The 21,545-nt window shown below is 37.0% G+C and overlaps 1 protein-coding gene and 1 long non-coding RNA gene across 2 annotated transcripts in view; one reads left to right on the forward strand and one right to left on the reverse strand.

Annotated features, from left to right (window-relative positions):
• The window catches only part of LOC145676012 (uncharacterized), a 148,172-nt gene extending 135,348 nt beyond the window's left edge, over nt 1-12,824 (reverse strand). The window contains exon 1 of the long non-coding RNA XR_014129262.1: nt 12,501-12,824. This is a non-coding gene — a long non-coding RNA (uncharacterized LOC145676012). The remainder of the gene's footprint in view (nt 1-12,500) is intronic.
• Nucleotides 1-21,545, forward strand: part of LOC145676011 (uncharacterized) — a 124,073-nt gene that overhangs the window by 26,275 nt on the left and 76,253 nt on the right. The window lies entirely within an intron of this gene.

The following is a 21,545-nucleotide window of genomic DNA, read 5'->3' on the forward strand; positions in this document are numbered from 1 at the left end:
TCCCGATCTCAACCTTGTTTGAAGACAAAGATACCATAAGAATACTAGGTTGATCAGCGAGCTCCTCCGTGGCTAAGCGGTTAGCGTACGCGCCTTTGGCGTGGGAGACCCGGGTTCGATTCCCGGCGGGAGCTCATGTGGTTCGGATTCCACGTTAATCAGTAGGTCCACGTCTCATATAGCCTCGCTGCTGAACGGGACGTAAAACTCAAAATCAATCAATCAAACTAGGTTGATCAGTCGAAATCACGACAAGACTACCAGCATTATCACGCAATCTGATTTCCCTTCTCTCCCTGTCGATAACAGCTTTAAATTTGTCTAAAAATGGACAACCCAAAATAAGAACAGTTCGAAGATACTTTATAACAAACAACGGAATATCGAATAAATGACCCTGAATATTTAAACTAAATATCTGGACACCTTGAACTGAAAATCCTTCTGTACCAGCAAAGCCACCCAATGACAAACCAGTATATGGTCGTAATTTAACAGATGAGAATTTTAATTTTAACTGTTTCCAAATATTCCAGTCCAAAAGACATAGATTTGACCCACAGTCAATAGTACAGGTTTATTGGACTCCTCCAATGTTCCCTTTGACAACAGGGGAAGAAGAAAAATAATAGTCGGGCTTTTCTTTTTCTTCATCCTCCTCGACTACAAAGTTTACGTTAAATGACATAACATTATTTCTCTCGTTATTGTTTACATCTCCAGATAATGACTCGACCAAGACATTATAAGTTTTGACATTAGTTTCAGAATCATTATCTACGGGGACTGGAGAGATACAGCAGTCGTTTCCCCCCGTGTTCGGAAAAGACTGCAACCTTAGTTTTCCGAAGTAGAAGAAAGTTGATCTTCCCTCGGATTGGAAGATGCCTCATCTCGTCTCCTATCATTATTTTGATATCTTCCATTACGTCCTCGATTTCTTCCACGATAACGGTTTCTACCATTTCCTCGATATCGATTATTATACTGATAATTATTACTATTGTTATTATTGTTATTGTTATTCCTACCTTCAGTCTGAGCATAGCTTAAAAATTCAGTTTGACAGCTACTGTCAACATGTTCTGAATTACGATTGATAATTTTAGCTTGCTTAGCGAATACTTTCTTTGTCGGAGGCCTAACTTCATGTATAGAAGTATCCTCAATCCCAGATAATAATGCTACTTTACTCATTAATTCAACAACACTTATTATATTGCTGAACAAACAGCAAACCCATATCCCTAGGCGGTAAACAATTCAAAATTAATTCCACAAGTTCCGAAGTACTCGGGGTTTCACATATATTATAGTAACTTTCAACTACAAACCAAACGTAGTCTAACAATGAAGCAAACTTTGTCTTATCATAGCGCAAAGATTGCAACGACTTCTTCTGTGCACGCTCTATCTGAGGCGAACAGTACTGATTCTTAAAAAGACGCACAAAGTCTTGATAAGTTTTGATTTCGGGAGCTACTTAGCTATACCAAGCAAACGCGGCTCGCACCATACAATGTTCTACGACCCGTAATTTGTCTCCATCAGTAAGTGAATACATACTTAAACATTTCTCAAGATCCCTCAAAAACTTCCTTGGGGCTCCAGGTTTGATATCCCCAGAATACGAAGGAAAAGATTGTAAATCTTTCTGCTTAATCGCAAAAGGCAATTAACTTGGTGTTATACCACTGAAGGTGGCAACACTGTTTCGCGGTACCGGATTATTCGGTTCAATGGTAGTGCGAAAAACACTAGGATCATAACTAGGCTTTAAATAGCTAGTATTAAACACCGGTGGGCTATTCCCAACATGAGAAGTGATCCCTCTCGACATTGACCATGTGACAGTGTCAGTAGTACGAGTACTATTACTTACATTATTACTATAATAAACAGAAGAATTAACATAAGGAACAACATTTAAAGCACTAGCAATCACTTTAGTTTCAATAGGACTTGCTGGAAACTCATATTTAATATCTGGTTCTGATTGCACAAACACAGGTTTACTTGAATAACTAGTAACAAACACATTGCGTTCAGCAGACGTACTAACAATAGTATTAACAGCCAAATTATCCCTTAACTCAGAAAACGACACAGGAGGGTCAGCACTAATACAAGGACGTCTACAAGGAACACCTTCCTTACTCAGGCTCCCACACTCAACTGACGTAAATTTCGGTTTTTGTAATTTATCTACTTTGTTAGTTAGGGTTAACACTTCAGCAAAAAGTTTAGATTGACTAGTATTGCACCCCTCTAATTCAATTTTTACTTCATCATTTTCATTTTCAAGTTTTTTTATTCTATCAAAAACAACCTTTAATGATTTATGATGAGATTCAGCCTCATTTTCAATAGAATCAACACGAGATTCCACAGATTTAACACACGACTTAACAGACTCAATACATAACTTATTATTCTCAATACATGACTTATCCTCAATACACGACTTATTACTGTCAACTTCTACCTTAATGTTATCTAACTGCACTTGCAAATCCTTTTGATTAACAGTTAAAGAACTGCAAAGATTTTCTACACTACCTATTCTTTCATCAATTTTATTAATTGTAGTGGAAAGGTTATGTACATTTTCAACAATGCACTCCTGAATTCTAACATTGTTAGCTTCGTTACTCTCTTTAACTTTCTGCTCAACGCTTTCTATTTTACTGTTAATATTAGCATTACTTTCTTCTATCTTTCTATTAGTATTAGCATTACTTTCTTCTATCATTCTATTAGTATTAGCATTACTTTCTTCTATCTTGCTCAATACAAGAGCGAACATTTCACCAAGTTCACTCATCCGCTCCGTCCCTTTTTCGCTACCTTGCGGGGACTTAGGCGAAGAAAAATGTTTGGGAGGTGATTCATTCTCACGCTCCGACACTTCAGGAGAAGTATGTGCGTCACATTTAGGACAAACCCAAGCAAAAGAATCTGAGCTAACAGCTTCGAAAACACTAGAAGTATCTTTTAACTTAACACAAACAAAATGTGACCATTCGTGACAGCTGTCACAAGATATACCACGTTTCTTATCAGAATCAATTTGTTCCACGGCAGCAAGAGGCTCGCTACAACAAACGCAAATAATATCATCTCCATTAGGAGGAAGATCCCTCGACTCAGCCGACATCCTACTCACTTACTTGTAACTCTAATAAACATAAACATATGTGAGCTCCATCCAGTATATCTCATCAACACCAACGCGACAGTCCGTATCACTCATTTCTTCCCGCATAACACGACAACAACCAAATAGTGTAACATTTTTAGATAATAAAATAATCCTACAGCTGGGTTCGACAACTTGAAACGTCATATTTTTACGTTACTTTAGAATTCTGGCTGGTATCGCCAGCTTGGAACGTGACATCCTAGGCTACGGGAAGCCAGTTTGAAAAAAACAACTATTTATCTTAAGATGTATCCGTAACCGACGTTAAGGGAAAAGGAAAGGAAAGAAAAAAATGGGTCGCTGATATTATTCCTTTCTTACGCTGTAATTCATAGACCAGTAAACACAACGTTACTTAACTCCATATTCTTGCACACTAATGACATCGTCGATAATGAGGAAGAAGAGGAAAGAGAAAAAAAAGAAAAAATCATTCAGGACTACACCACATATCTTGCAACTCTGTTTATTTAACTCTCCTGTAATAACGTATAATATTGAAACTCTCATTAGCACCAATGAACACGGACAGCTAGACTCAGTTGGAGAAACAAAGAAAAAAATCGTATGTATTCAGTCTCAAAAGATTCCAAACTTCTAGCGCCAACACAACTAAAATATGAGTAACAACAATGTTTGAACAGTATCCTCAATAACAATAGAAGAGTTGTTTACATTTTCAGCTAAATATTAGAGCATAATACTCAGTAGGTTACTTCATAGAGAGGAATTACCAATTTCATTACTGTTTACAAACATCTCACAGCAGAGGGAGTAAGCGTGTGGCTGTGTCGACTAACCTTCCTCTCTAAACGCATAACATTTCCACTACTTCTACAACCGGCCGGTAAGAGGGCATTCCCTCGACATAACTTGTCATTAACAGCGGCGGTAACAATCACATATTGCAGAAACATTATAGGAAGTACAAGACCAACCAATAATTTGACTCTACCCCTGACATTGTCACATCCAATGTGAGTGTTATTGTATGCCCACCATCTTTGACGTGCCTTACTAAACTAGTAAGCAACATTGTAGCTGAAATATAACATAACATGGAGACAACTCGGAGATTTACATGAATTTTGTCGTGTCGCGACTTAATACTTGGATTGTGAGATATATGTATATATTAGACAATACGGAATGCCCGCTACTGGACAGACATGAGCTAGCCATCGCTAATCAACCTTCGCTTTATCAAATAAATACTCGAGGAAAAACAGACAATACGGAGCGCCCACTACTGGACGAACATGAGCTAGATGGTGGCGAGTGATACGTTATACATTTACACAACTAGGAAAATGATTTCGTTCAAAGCAAGAGAGAAATGGTGCTGATATCAGACTACCCCGCTGGCGTATGATTCGACTTACTGGATAGAGACTCACTTTCGTTTACCCGGACATGTTACGGACAAGATTTACTTTAGACAATATTATAGACATTGTAGAATTGATGCACACAATATGTAAATTCACTGAGGAACCAAGAATTAATAAATGCATGTTGTTGTTTGCTTATAAACGATCTGTAACAATAGAATGAACACACGAAGGTAATAATATGACGTTTAAATATTGTGATCAGGTGCGACTTGGACGAATTTATAAACGGTGGACAAATTTCTTTCACAACTTCCTGGACGACATCACTTTCTTCACAGGACGGAATAAAGAATAGTAAACATAGTTACCTGGAAACAGTGACCAAAGCTCACCCAACCTTATTCCCACTCTACGAGTAGGAACACTGCAGAAACATTGTGGGACAATGTCCTAGGGTGGCGACCAGTCCCGATGACTTCTCCAACCTCACCATATAGCAGTCATGACCATAACTTCGGCACAGGTTGACCAAGAGGTGACATCTCCTTAGTTAATGCCAAACAAGCACATTTCACCACTACTTTCACCAGGTAGACAGAAGTTTGCTGCAAAGCTGCTGCAACACTCGTGTTCGCAACAGCGACCGCAGTCCAGGAACGTTTAAATTCCACAGAAGCAGGCGTGACCAATAACAAATAACATAGGACGGAGTCCCTTATTAAGGAATCTGATGACACAGAATCACTACGTCAAAGGACGAGGCTATACACGATTAAATGTGGTCCTAGAGACAAAGCTTGAAAAGACTACTAAACTTCAACTCTCATCACAGCAGTGATTAACGAGTGTCACACTAATCCCAGTAATATGTCAGACACACACACGCTGAGCGGGTTAGGTGAATTCCTTATGATTCACTACATGTTCACTCCTCCAGCATACTGTTCGACTACAGCAATGCTTAAAAGGGCGTTGATATTAAAAAGGACGATCGCTTACTGCACAATTCGCAGTAAATTTATGTCCAAAGACATAAATCAATTATGCCTCCCTCTAAACTTCCGCCATGTTTTCGTTACAAGAAGCTAAGACAAAGGGGGGGCACGCTCCGCAGCCCGCTCGCTCCTGATTGGTCGCTCCATACTGCACATCAGAGCGTAGTATTGAAACGACAACTTTAATAATAAAATATATATATGACTAGGTAGAAATAAAAATTATATAAATAAACGTTTATGTACTTACGTTTATAATTAATCTCTCTGTTTAAACGAAACGCGAAATTTCAAATTATTTCAAACAGTCAGAGCTATCCTCAAAAGCCGCTCAACGCAAACCATAGACATACAAAGAAAAGTAGCATACTGCGGCTACACACACTACTCCAATTGTCGAACATCTTGAATTCTTCATGAGAGTCGAGAATTGAGAAAATATAGAAGGAAATAGCATTAACTAAGAGCTGATTAAACATTTCCACAAATAATCTCTTTGAGAAAATGTAACGCTCAAAGAGGAACGTTACAACACAGTATCTAAAAGTGGTGTATATGTGTAATCTGGAGCTGTTCAAAAAGTGTCAGTAATGTGTAAAGTACCAAACTGTGTCTAAAAGTAGTTTCCTTATTTTTTGCAGTGTTCATGTCCTTATGAGAAAATTTTGTCGTGCTTGTTCCGGAGGGTATAACACTCTAAAAAATATTCCGGCTACATGCGGGGGGTGCTGTTTTGCAACTTACCGTATTCCTTGTTTACGAATACTGAAACCGGCAGTGCTGACTATAATTAATTTGTCCGTAGTTCTTTATCAACAAATTACAAATCTCAGCCATCCTAAGGCGATATTTTAAAAAATGTTAATGATTAATATCTGTGTTGTTCTCTGAAGTATCGGTACATAACATATACTCTGATCCTATACTATATTTATGGTATAATGTACGGTGTGACTACTAAAGAAATGTGTGCTTTATCTAAGATAATAGTATGCTTTTATTGTTTGAAAACAATGAGCAATTGGGGTAGTGGTGGTTCGGAGATTTATAATTCGGGGGGTTCGGGGATTTAGAACACAATATATCAGCCACTGGAGCCAACTAGCAGCTAGTCTGACCCTGTAAACAAATTTCAGTTGTTTTGATTTGAATTTGTTGCATATATTGCTTATACTTAGTGATGAGCAGTGGGTGGGAAAATAAAAAAAAATAAGGTGCCGCATTCATTCAGATTCGTGTTTTTAGCTGACATTATTTACATTTTTTCAGTGACTCGCTGTACATATAGTCGTCTCCAGGGAGGGGGAAACCTCCAATACCGATTGCCTCGTCCTGATTTTTTCTTAACAAAAGTTGGCAACCTTGGCTAAAAGGAACGTTAAACTCAAAATCAACTCAAGCATTGTTTTTGAACTTCATAAATATTTTGAACATCGTTTAAAAAATTATGGGAATGGACTTACATAGCCCACCCCCCAATATTGAAGACAAATTTGTGCCGCTGAACAGAATAACAACTCTTCCACTGAATTGTATGGTGGCTCACTCATAGAATGTTCACCTCTTGTGCAAACAGTTCCTCGTTCGATTCCAGACCGTGTTTCTTTTGGACAACACCGCGTCCGTAGGTTTTCTTAAAGTTCTGCCGTTTCCTCCACATTCTCATTCCACCAATAGTTTCATTCATTCATTCTCAGTATTAATTCATTTATTTTAACCAAAAAGGCATTGTCCTGAGGACTTTAGGTGGGACAAGGCGGCGCGCGACTGCTTCCCAGTATTGTAAGTTAGAATATAAAACTCTTAGGGTCTATTTTCGGTATACAATAAATAAATAAAATAACTGCTCCACAAAAACAAATCTGACTTTAGCCTCGTCCTAAAGAAAGCAGAAATGGGGTCGTTACTGCATGGGACGCAGGCTTGCCAACCATAAGATAATTTAAGCCTTAATCCTATATAGCTACGATAATAGGTGAACATAAATAACTTTAGGATACATCTTTTGGCAGTTTTTGAATGTGTAAATAATTGTAGATGTGCATTAATTATAAAACACATATATTGAGGTTTTTAACCCTTTCCGGATCCTGGTATTTTGGGCTATTTTTAGACTTTCAGTCAAGCAGCTACTGCATCGTCACTATTTATCCTAGGATCATGGTTCATACCTCATTCTCTTCAGAATAGAGCAGGCTTTCAAATGGGATCACTTCCATGCCCATACCATATACCAGGAGATAGAAATTGATGTCAAAGGGAAAATTTTGATGGGAAAATTTTTTTGTCCAACTTTGGGCCCCTCTGGCCCCCCCTTGTGTGAACGTAGAGACCTCCAAAAAATCTGATGAATAGTACTTGGTAAACTAAATGTGTGTACCAGATTTCAAGTTTCTATCTTGAATAGTAAGAGCGGGAGAAATTTTATCAGGAATTCCCACCATGCCCAAAACAACCGCAAAACACCATGATCTCAGGGAAAAAATTTCCTGAGACATCCCTAATTACCCTAGGGTCATGTTTCGCCCATCATTCTCTTCAGAACAGAACTGCCTTTCAGACGGTATGACTCACGTGTCTCTATCATGTATGTAAAGGGGCAAAGTTCCCAAAAAGGGATTTTTTGGTCTAAAAATCCCTTTTTTCAACTTTTGCCCCTCTGGACCCCCCTGTTTTTACGCAGAAATCGAAAAATACTTCTGATAAATACTACTCGGTGGACTGAATGTTTGTGCAAAATTTCAATCTTCTACGTGAAAAAATAGGCCCGCCAGAAAAAATTTCCCTACCATGCCCCACTTTTACCCTATACAGAAGTATATTTGGATAAAAATTCACTGAGAGGGCCCTAATTACCCTAGAATAATAAGTCGACCGTCGTTCTCTTCAGAATGGAACTGCCTTTCAGACGGTATGACTCACGTGGTTCTATCATGTATGTGAGGCGGGAAAATGACGAAAAACAGAATTTTTGGGGTAAAAATATACCTTTTTTTAACCCTTTGCCCCTCTGGATTCCCCCCTGTTTTAACACTGACATCGGAGCAAAAAATCTGGTAAATACTACTCGGTGGACTGAATGTTTGTACAAAATTTCAATCTTCTACGTTCAAAAATAAGCCCGCCCAAAAATATATATACCGACAATGCCCCATTTTTCCCTATATAGAAGTATATTTTCTAAAAATTCCCTGAGACATCCCTAATTACCCTAGGATAATAATTCGACCGTCGTTCTCTTCAGAATGGAACAGCCTTTCAGACGGTATGACTCACGTGGTCCTATCATGTATGTAAGGCGGGAAAATAACGAAAAACAGGATTTTTGGGGTAAAAGACCCCTTTTTTTACCTTTGCCCATCTGTTTCCCCCCTGTTTTAAAACTGACATCGGAACAAAAAATCTGGTAAATACTACTCGGTGGACTGAATGTTTGTGCAAAATTTCAATCTTCTACGTAGAAAAATAAGCCCGCCAAAAATATTGAACATAGGCTTAGAAAATGAGAAAAGAAAGTTTTGACTTATGACGTCATCACCTCCTATGTCTGGACGCAGGACGGTCTGAAACCATACGTAATGTCTTCTACAAGGCCTCTGGACTTGGAAAACAAAAAAAAAACCGGACTAAAAAGCTCAAATAGAAGAGAAATAACGCAATGTACCATGAAAAATGCGTATGGTACAAAATTGTACCATGGGATCCGGAAAGGGTTAATAGTCATTCCCGCTAAAATAAACCCATAATGATTTGAGAATTGGCAAATGGCAATTCTTCCATTCTTTAAGTTCAGTTAGGCTTAAAAGGAGACGGAAATATTGTTGTTGAGAGTAGTATCAATAAGGGCTTAAAAAATGGTGTGGACAGTAACGCCGAATATGAGTTCGAAACTGAAACCTACTAGGCATCTTCATTATGTATTATCATAGGCGCAAATCGGTCTTCAACATCGGGGGAAACGGGTGAGACCGTTCACATAATGTTATTTTTAAGCGATGTTCAAAACATTTATGAAGTTGAACAACAATGATGTGGAGGATCAGAGGAGCCGAGCAGTATTTCTTCCAGACATGTTTTTGGGGGGCTCTGAGAGTGCCCCCCCGGACGAGACCAAAATATTGCGTGTGCACCGCCGGAATATTTTTTTCTGAAAGAACGACTGGAGCAGAGTTGTCTTCAACATTGGGAGATGGTCACATTTCAGGCTTATTCTGAGGGAGGAGGAAACGACCCTCATATTACAGTAGATGAATCTGATTTATGGGGTGAACCTGTTCTATATTATGCAGTTTTATATTATACAGCAGGGGCATTAATATCATCTCTTTTTCTTTGTGGTAGCCGGACAAAAATAATCAAAATCCCCAAAACAAGACATTTCAAATCGGATTATTGGGGGAGAGTCCACCCAGTTTCGAAAATATAGGAGACGTAACCCCTCATCCCCCGGGGTTTGCACCAGTGTGTATTATACAGTGGCGGATCTAGGCCAGAGCCCGGGGGCTATCCCCCCAGTTTTTTCCAAAAAAAAGAATTTATTATTTATATATTTTTGAAAGTTTATATATACCTATCATAGTCTGGGAACTGGCTGCCCCCCAGTTTTTACCTTCTAGATCCGCCACTGGTATTATAGCTATTACTAGTAGAATTATATTTGTTTCTACAATTATTACGTACATAACGAACATATGATACCGGTAATTTTAAAGACGAAAATCGATAATTTTATTCACTGAGGTTGGCAACTCTGATGGGACATAAAACTAGAAATTTTATTTCATTCCTCCAACTAAATTCCAACGTCATCAAGCAAATAACCTATTTTATCGTGTATAATGCACTGTTTTGCGCTCAAAGTGTTGATCCTTAAATAATTAAGAGATCCGTATACAAATTTCCGGTAATATAAGTTATCATGCATCCGAATTCCAACGATAGCAATTATTGTTGTTATAAGTGTAAACATACAAATAGCAACGCATTGTTAACCGCACTTTGATTATTACAGGAACCGCCGACTTTATTGAAAATTGAGCCAAAAGTGGGCAATTTCTCTTTGTACACTTTACTCAGGGACTAAGTCTACATTAGCTGACATTTTACAATAGTTGTTGGAGAATGCCGAAGCAATTTTCATATACGGAGAGTTTTAATCTAAAAGCTATTAAATATGCTAAAGAGTATGTCAATTTGCAATGTTTTATCCACACATGTTGAAAAAAAGGAAAATGAAATCTCACAGTTTTACGTCTCACGTTTATGCCGGCTAGGCTAAAGGAGACGATGATGATTAGAAATGAAAGGAATGGTGGAATGAAGAAAGTGGGAGGAAACGGAAGAACCCACAGAAAACCCACGCACAGGGTGCTACAACCCACTACAAAGTTCACTTGGCGCGAGCTGGGATCAAACCAGGGATCCCATGCACCAGAGGTGAACACTCTTACCACACATGTTGATGGAGGGAGGATTCTCCCTCCCCCCAAGTTCTAGAATTTCTCCTAATTTTTTCGAAGATATAGGCGTAGCATGTAGTTGATGAATGGTCTCCCCCTAGAGGTTTTGATCCCCGCCCCCGAAATCGAAGAGACTTGATAAATCACTGATGATAATAGTACTGCCGGAAGACATTTTGGTCTTCGTTCCTCCCACTGAGAATGTTATCAGATTGAAGAGGAAACAGAGAAAAAAATCTTCAGATAAGAGAGAAGGCAAGAAATTAATACACACACACACCAAAAACGATTTTAAAAAATCGTAAAATTTGCTCAAAATCTTGGTGCTCATTGCACATCAAAATACCGTAAATACTTTGAACATATTTCTAATCTCTGAAGCAAGCAGAAAGAAACACGTGATATTAGTGTAAGTCCCCTATTTTCCTTTTCGCAATGGAATATCAAACTAAATTTAACCAATGATAAGGCCTATATTATTCCTCACACTAGAAAAATTAGAAAAATTGCCGTAGGTCAAACTTAGTGCCTTACGTCCAGCTGTTGAAAAAAAAAAAACTCAGTAACATTTCCTCTCCTCTTTGGTTGGTATCCTAAATGGATATAACATGCCTCATCTCATGACTTTTCATTATGTTAAAAAAAAAATCCTCCCAAAGAAATTAATTTTTCTTGACCTCTTGTTTTTTTTTTTTTTTAATATTCAAAATAACCTGTCCTATCATAGTTCATGAGTTCACATACCTATAATACAAAAAGTTATTACGATCAACGAAGTTGGATTATACTGCGACATATCATATACTTCTAAACCGAAAAACCATCTCCTCCTTTCCAGTGTCCTACATATTGAACATCAAAAATTGAAAAATACTTTTGCAATATGTAGGATACATTAGAGAGAAATAAAAAAAATCCCCGTGGCAAATATGCTTCTTTTCCCCACTGATCCAACAGTTACGTCACCCGCTAGTAATAAATAAAACATTTCCTAACCTCCTATGAGTTGAAAACACAAATCTCCAAATAAGATACGGATATTACTTATGGCAATGAGGATTTTAAGTGGTAGTACTCTGGGTGGGAAAATTCTACCCGAAGCACTTCTCAGATTGTGCTCAGTCTAGATTATCTGTGTCTCCCTACCACTACTTCCACCCCCCGTTTACTCTTATCCTCCCGGAGAAATCAAAAATCATCATTGCACAGTGGTATTTTGTCTTTGTATGTATATGCCAGGGATGAATATGCTAGGGTTCATCGGTGCGGGTGATTTTTTAATATCACTATTACAATACCGAAGGTAAGTAAATGATTTCTATTGTGAGATGTGGGCTAGTAGTCTTTTTCTTGGGCTAGTAAAATATTGTTGCTTATATGCATCCCTGGAATATGCGGAATATGGAAAATGCAATTAGGAAACCATAATTTGTTAATAACTTTAGAAAGCTCCGATACAACACTTCACATGCTATAACATACAAAAAGAGAAAAAAAACGAAGTACTTACGCATAAAACATGCCACCCCGAGTAATATGAACAAAATCATGGAGAAAATCAAGGCCTTCGTAAATCGCGACTTTGACAAGCAGGATTTTGGCTCCTGACGATTACTTGTCAGAGTCTTTCCCTTGGCGAATGCAGGAAATTTCCGTTCCCGCTTCATATACTCGTTCAGTCCAGACTCCACTCCTAAATAAAGAGTCATTCCAGATATACGGGACACAATCCTGTCCTTCTTGGGTGTAGCCATTATAGTTTCTTTGTTGTGAGCTATACTAACGCCCAGCACACACCAACACCAATCCCGCAGAACTGAAGAAGAACGCGCGAATCTTGTGTTATATACACCCGGGATTACTTACCACAGCGGATATGACGTATGAAGCCACGTAATATCAACTAACTACTGGCGTCAAACTAGAATGTTCTCGAGAAGCAAGAAAATCTATTAAATTGACAATTTAAAGTACCAGAAATTTACGTTATCAAGCTGTTAGATATGGTTACTTTAAAATTATTTAACTACTCTTGAATTGTTAGAAAACCAATGCTACTTAATACAGTCAATAGCGTTGAGTAGAAATCAACCTTCCCGCTCCCGTAAATTTTAATGGAGAGCTTTATGATCTACAGAGACACCTGGTGACGAGTCTCAGAACACTTCCAACTCTTAACGCCAGCGTTGCCAGGCTCAAAACTCAATACCCGTACACAAAACAAAAATGAACCGTTTTATGTTTCGGAACACTACTATAAAATTTCTTCAGAAATCACTTTACTTTTGAAACATTTATAGTGTTTAACTGTATCTCGACATGTTTTATTATTTTGCTTTGAAATTATACCAGATGAAGTAAAAGTATTAGAGCAGTAATCAAAATGGTATAACCTTCATCCTTCAAAGGGGTGTCGTCACTATTTGTTGAATGCATTTCTGTGTTCGAACTACACAGAGCACAAGGCAATTTGGTATACAGCTTAATTTATTTCGGGATGGTGTAATATTGTCATATATGGATCCAATATATATACACACACTAATTGGTTGTAATACTTGCATCCAATGTCAAGATAATAAGTTTATTTCGGTTTCTCACATTTACCACTACATTTATTTTACTGAACAACGAAAGTGGGGGTCAGAGACAAAGCATCACTACCACTGGGTACCAGCGAGTTGTGGACAAGTAGTCATTGAGAATTAGAAAACATGACAAAAGATAGCAACTTTCCGCCTTATGCAGAGTCGTTTTGACGTATGATTAGTGTCTTACTAAAGGCCTGACTACTGCAGGAAACATATGTTAGTCGAACTCTTTAGTAGAGGACAAATCATTCGTCAAAACGATTCTGCATAAGGCTCTTTTTGTTTAAAAATAAAATATTGCTGCTAAATTTCAGCAAGACCAGGGGCGGCGAATAGGGGGCAAGAAGGGCAGTTGCCCCCACTTTTTTGAAGTGAAGTTAATGTATATAGTTTCATTTGGAAATGTAAAGTTCTTGTATGTATTACTGGTTCATACAAAAAAATGTGCTATATAATATTTGCTGTTCCGTGACTAGGTATTAGTTAGTGTCTTCCCGTGGAGTTAAGAAAGCTACAGAAATTGCGTTCTAATTGCAATTCAAAGTAGTTAATATTGCAATTGCGTATTCTTTAAATGTCGTAGTATATGCTTCTAGTATTTACTGTCTTTCATTTTCTAACAGTAATAACATACATTTAATGGCATTATGAAATTAAAAGTATAAATTGTTCATTAATCCGCAGTTTCAATATAATTTCTACAAAATAAGCCTCATTATTCATTACTATGATTTTAAAAAATGAAATGAAATCTTTAAGTTTTACGTCCGACGGTTATGCCGGTTAGGCTAAAGAAGACGGTGATGATGAGTAATGAATAAAATGGTGGAATGAACAAAGTGGGAGGAAACGGTGTTTGTCCACTACAAGGTTCACTTGATGGGGGCTGGGATCGAACCCGGGACCCCAAGCACAAGAGGTGAACGCTCTTCCACTGAGCCACCGCGACCCCTACTATAATTGGTATTATCAGGTCTATTTATTTGTTTTGCAAATTGATTATTAATAAATCTGATCACACAATTTTCCAGACAGAATTTTAAGATGTTCATGAGCAAGGAATAAAATCTCTTCTTATACCTTTGTTGTTTAAGAGTACAAAGGGCTAGTACCTACTTGCGTTGCTCTTGTCAATTTACTTAATATAATATGAAATACGATATACGTATTTTAACTGAAAAAGACAGTATCCTATTAGTTAGACAACCTTTCGTCAAACCAAGTGTTAGAAACAACCACTAAAATTAACATTGACATACAAATATTAAAATCATGTCTTGCCCCCCCCCCCACTTTTAACGTCCAATAGCCGCCACTGAGCAAGACGGTACGTTCATTTCCAGTAAAGTCAAGGAATCGGACTGTACACCGTACGACAAGAGCAAATTAAGATACTAGTACGGTCAATATATTTGGCATCATGTTTGGCAAATCTGGTCGACACGAACGCTCTAAGGAGAAACGATAACGCCATTATGTAATTACAAATAATAAATTAGTCCAAGATATTGCCTCAAGCCTATCAAGAAGTAATTGCTGAAAAATTACAATTCTTTTACGATTTGCGTATAAATACGGCTTACGGATGCGTAGAACAGTTAAGAAAGGCAAACCAACCTTTGCTAGGTGGCCATTGAAAGAAAAATACTATTTAACGGAGTCAGACAGGACGAAGCTGGTGGGTCCATGTGGTAGCGCGGGAGGCGGAAGTCCGAAGAGACCAGGAGCTCCTGTGATGGTAGGTGTGCGCGCAATCGAAGATAGTGGGAAAAAGTTGATTTTGACAATGATACGAGTTTCAATAGCATTTGTTATGGTTTCATACTAGTAACGCTGCACTTGTAAACATAAAATAAAGGTCCTGCACACTGTGCAGAAATATGCTACAGGTGGAAAATAGCATCTAATAGAGCCATCTTTCATACGCACTCACTTATTTTATCCATCGTGAAGCACTTGTAATTATTTTACACTAGTAACCTTACACTTGTAAACCTAAAATATAGATGTATTACTTTGTATTTAATTCTGATGCCTGCTGAATCTAAAATAGAATGCACCAAAACAAAACCTGCACCCGTTAGTAACGTGGTAAGTGTTATGATTTGACCTGTTAAAAATAAGCTATTATTTTGTGCTAAGTAAAGGTTTTGCTGCTCCTAGTCTGTGCGCTTTAAATACCATTGTTGCTTTACCTTCAGTGTGAGCGGTCCCGGGTTCGATTCCCGGTGGGGGCACTTGATCGAAAAACTACACAAAGCTTTTTAATGCGAACCATCCTGAATGAGGTTTCCTTATTCATACTAGGCAAACGCCTGGGTGGTACCTAACATAGATCCTAGGCTCCTTCCTTCCTTCCTCAATTCTTTCTTTCTATCCTTTCAGTGTGCTCGCCGAGGGACGTAATACCTCAAAAACGTGCCGTCTAACATGCCCTTTGATGCCGAAAGCCCAGAAATCTAAATCCTAAATCTAAATTCTCACTTTTAGTAGCTACCTAACACAAGTTGGTTAGTGCTTTTTGTAGCTATTTACTGTTAGCTTTTATGGCACTTCTCTATACTTGTACCGATAACAGCTAAGAATTTTTAAAGTAAATCTGCATCCAATAATGCAAGTCCGTCCTTCTGCAAGAGTAAAACTGTCGTTGAAAGACATGGATACATTACTAATAAAACTCCAACTGACCAAAACAGTATATCTATTTTAAAATTATATGTTTGTGTTATAGTTATGGCTATGTAACATAGCCTTCCTCATTATAATGGATACTTAGATAATATAGATAATGGTTACGTTATGATTCTACGTATGTGTACCTAAACTGGGACTGCACGGTTTCCACTTCCTAATGACTATCCTACTAAAGAACTTGTCAATTTTACGAGATAATGTTAATTAAAAAATCATATCATTTTTTCATTATTTAATGATTTTTAATACATTGTATAGTGCAAGTTTATAATAGACCGTCATAAAAATGGCAATTTTATGGTAAAAAAGAGTTTGCTATCTATAGATGAAAGTAGATTAATATGATATTGATTTCCACTGGTGGAACATTTTGCAAAATGAAGGTAAGCATTTTAATATGAATGTTAATAAGTGGTATACTGCGGTTATGATGAGTGACTCCATATGAAAGACGACTGTGTAATATATTAATTTCACCAGCGGAGTCTTTCTCTATAACATAATGAAGTATATTTTATGTTTACAAATTTAGAGTTATCACTGTGGAACCATGACAAGTGCTTAAACCTACACAAAGATTCTCTACTGAAAATTCTATCATCAAAGTACACGTATACTATGCTTCTAAATACTGTTTTCTTAATATAAATTCCCTTATCCAACACCATTTTCTTTTCTTTTTTCTTGTCACTGCTATTTAATTTCGTCCCTTAATTCTTCTGCTATAACACCGCAAGTTGTAACAATTACTTTTTGCTTGGACATCTTTAAAATTGGCAGTCGATTTCCAATCGACCAGAGGAGAGCGAGTCGACAAGCAGCATTCAATTTCGGTTGAAACAATTGAACACATCCATCGATCTGATTCGGCCTTGTTGATTATATTTAGTCGCAAATGCAAGGAGTCGATTTAGCCGTGCGACTAAATCGACCAAGTGTAAACACCCCATTACAGTGCAATTAGAATTCTAACCGAATTCTTGCACAAAGAACGTAAGAATTTCCACTGGGTAATATTTTCCTTCTCTTTTTGTGTTACGTTGTTTTTTGTATGTATTGTCATCGGTGATTTTCCTGTAATGCTACAGTTTTCATGCGATTTCAAACTTGTAATCTTTCCGGAGAAGCTTTGGCATGTCGCGTAAATGTTTTTACTTCTGTGTCAGTAGTTTATTAATTTGTACTGTAATCTGAAGTAATCCTGTCATTGCTCTCAACAGTCAAAACCAACAACTACTACTAGTAGTACTATAATAATAATAATAATAATAATAATAATAATAATAATAATAATAATAATAATAATAATAATAATAAATAATAAATAATAATAATAATAATAATAATAATAATAATAATAATAATAATAATAATAATAATAATAATAATAATAATAATAAATAATGCCAACAATGGTTAAAGTAATTTATTGACGTTAACTAGGAAGAATAATCTTTTAAGACGTGCCTGAAGTTGGCCCCCTCACTTGTCCCAAATTACACCAAACGTCGCGCATCGTTAGTGCATCGTTAGTGCACTAAGAACTAACGTTAGTGCTATCGAGTTTACGAGTTGTTGAAGATTTTGGTGCGAGGCCTAACTCCATATTAAATTATTCTCCCGCCCATCCTTATGAAGACAGATTTTCACCAAACTTATCATACCGTTAGTGCATCATTAGTGCACTAAAACACACTAAGAGTTAACGTTAATGTTACCATATTTTGGGATTTATTTGAGATTTATGGTGGGGGTCAACTTCAGAAATATTAAATTCCATGCAAATTGATGTAGAAACATGGGGCTAATGGCAACTGTTAGACCATCGTTAGTACACTTAAACGCACTTAACATTGTTAGTGTTACCACATTTTGGATTTTTTGCAAGATTTTTGGTGGGACACAACTTCAGAATTATCAATTCCATACAAACTGTTAGTGTTTTCTAGAAGCACTAACAGTAAGAATGCACTAACGAATTGCACTACATTTTTCGTTATCGCTTGAAGTGGGACAAGTTCAAGCTGACCACCAAAGATATTTTACTTGTAGCACCTACACTAACGAAGCACTAACGTTAGGGGTTGGTGCACAAAGAATCACTAACGATTGCACCAGAAAATATCATTATTGCCTTGAATTTTGCGGACATTTGATACAGTGAAAAATTCTCCATAAATTTCTTATGTGAGTTTCGTGACATGTAATTCGTCATAACTACACTAATAGTGAAGCATTAACGAACTTTAGTGTTTTCTAGGAGCACTATTTCCTTTAGTACTTAAAGTTGGAGCCAAGTTCACGCTGGCCCCCAAAGGTTTTCTAACTGTAGCACTTACACCAATCAAGTACTAGCGTTAGGTGTTGGCGCCGTAAGAAGCACTAAGGATGCACTAACGAATGACACTAATTTTTTCGTTAGTGTCTGAAGTGGCTGGGGCAGCGTGAACTTGGCCTCCCAAAAGGTTTCTATTTGTAGCACATACACTAATGAAGAACTAACTTTAGTCGTTGATGCAATAAGAAGCACTAACGATTCACTAACGATTGACATTAAATTTATCGTTAATGCACCATGTGGGAGCCAAGTTCGTGGACGTCGTAAGTGCTTTATTAGTGTAGGTGCTACCAGTAAAAATCTTTTGTGGGAACAAGTTCACGCTGGCCCAGCCACTTAAAGCACTAACGAAAAATTATTGCCTTCGTTAATGCATCGTTAGTGCTCCTAGATATCACTAGCAGTTTTGATAGTGCTTCAGTATTAATGCAGTGGTCAATTACATATCATGAAACTCACAAAAGAAATTTATGGGGAATTTTTCATTGCGTCAAATTTCCGCCAAATTCAAAAGCACTAATGACCTCTTCTAGTGCAATCGTTAGTACATCGATAGTACTTTTTGTGCACAAACTCCTAACGTTAGTGCTCTATTAGTGTAGGTGCTACAAGGAAAATATCTTTGGTGATCAGCGTGAACCCGATCCCCACTTCAAGCATTAACGAAAAAATTAATGCTATTCATTAGTATAAAAAATTAGTGTTATTATACATCGTTAGTACTTGTAGAACACACTAACAGTTTGTATGGAATTTGATATTTCTGAAGTTGTACACCCACCAACAATCTTGAATAAATCCCAAAATGTGATAACACTGACGTTAGTGCTTAGTGCGTGTACTAATGATGAACTAACGGTTGCTGTTAACCCCAAGTTCCTACGTATATCTGTATGGAATGTGATATTTCATATCCCTCCCCAAAATCTTGAATAAATCCCAAAATATGGTAACAAAACGTTAGTGCATAGTGCGTTTAAATGCACTAATGATACACTAACTATTGCCGTTAACTCCATGTTTCTACGTTAATTTTATGGAATGTGATATTTCATATCCCTCACCCCAAATCTTAAATACATCACAAAATGTGGTAACAATAACATTAGTGCTTAATGCGTTTTAGTATAATAATGGTGCACTAATGATGTGATAGGTTTGGTGCAGATCTGTCTGCATATTAATGGGTATTCAATCTTAAATAAAAAATAACAACTGCAATAACTCGTAATTCGTGCGCTAACGTGCATTAACGATACACTAACGATGTGCGATATTTGGCGTAGTTTGAGAGAAATGGGGAGGCCAATTTCAGGCACGTTCTTTTAGGTTATCAAATGCATCTCATATTTGCCACATGGTGATTGTTGTTTTTATTTTCTCAAATAAAGTTTAACAGGACTAAATCATGTAATAAAATATATGGATTCACAAGAACTAAGAAAGTTATTTCATTTTTGCTTTTTAAAAATGATTCGTCTGTATACGTTCTTAACCCACTCCTTTTCCTGTCTTCCAATTGGACCATGGCTTATTCAACTAGATACAGATGCTTAACTAAGCCTGATGTCTTCTGCTACATATGTGGCTGTACCAAACTTCCCCTCAAAACCGAAATATAACATCGTTTGTCAAGGTTTATATATAAAAGTAATCTTATATTATCCTGGAAAGTTTATTTGCAACATACACTATATTTCTAGGTACGTGAAGATGCTACAATCCATTTTCTTTTTGGTATAAATTGTTAATAAATCGTGAACAAAGGAAATTTTTTTTGTAAACAATCGTGAACAAACGATGAACAAACGATCTGCATGGTTTATTTTCGATTTCTGAAAATGGGTTCTGCTGCGTGAAGTTGGCACCGCCCATTTTGTTTTTCGTATAAATTGTTTATAAATCGTGAACAAAGGAAATTTTTTTGTAAACAATCGTGAACAAACGATGAACAAACGATCTGCATGGTTTATTTTCGATTTCTGAAAATGGGTTCTGCTGCGTGAAGTTGGCACCGCCCATTTTGTTTTTCGTATAACTTGTTTAAAAATCGTGAACAAACGAATTTTTTTGGGAACAATCGTGAACAAACGATGATAAAACGATCTGCATGGTTTATTTTCGATTTCTGAAAATGGGTTCTGCTGCGTGAAGTTGGCACCGCCCATTTTGTTTTTCGTATAAATTGTTTATAAATCGTGAACAAAGGAAATTTTTTTGTAAGCAATCGTGAACAAACGATGAACAAACGATCTGCATGGTTTATTTTCGATTTCTGAAAATGGGTTCTGCTGCGTGAAGTTGGCACCGCCCATTTTGTTTTTCGTATAACTTGTTTAAAAATCGTGAACAAACGAAAATTTTTTGGTGAACAATCGTGAACAAACGATGAACAAACGATCTGCATGGTTGATTTTCGATTTCCAATAATTTTCAGGTACGTGAAATTGGCACCGCCCATTTTGTTTTTCGTATAAATTGTTTATAAATCGTGAACAAACGAAAATTTTATGTGAACAATCGTGAACAAACGATGAACAAACGATCTGCATGGTTTATTTTCGATTTCTGAAAATGGGTTCTGCTGCGTGAAGTTGGCACCGCCCATTTTGTTTTTCGTATAAATTGTTTATAAATCGTGAACAAACGAAATTTTTTTGTAAACAATCGTGAACAAACGATGAACAAACGATCTGCATGGTTTATTTTCGATTTCTGAAAATGGGTTCTGCTGCGTGAAGTTGGCACCGCCCATTTTGTTTTTCGTATAAATTGTTTATAAATCGTGAACAAAGGAAATTTTTTTGTAAACAATCGTGAACAAACGATGAACAAACGATCTGCATGGTTTATTTTCGATTTCTGAAAATGGGTTCTGCTGCGTGAAGTTGGCACCGCCCATTTTGTTTTTCGTATAACTTGTTTAAAAATC

This window comes from Thermobia domestica, chromosome 18, assembly GCF_964235325.1.
Source record: "Thermobia domestica chromosome 18, izTheDome1.hap1.1, whole genome shotgun sequence".
In the NCBI taxonomy this organism is placed as follows: Eukaryota; Metazoa; Arthropoda; class Insecta; order Zygentoma; family Lepismatidae; genus Thermobia; species Thermobia domestica.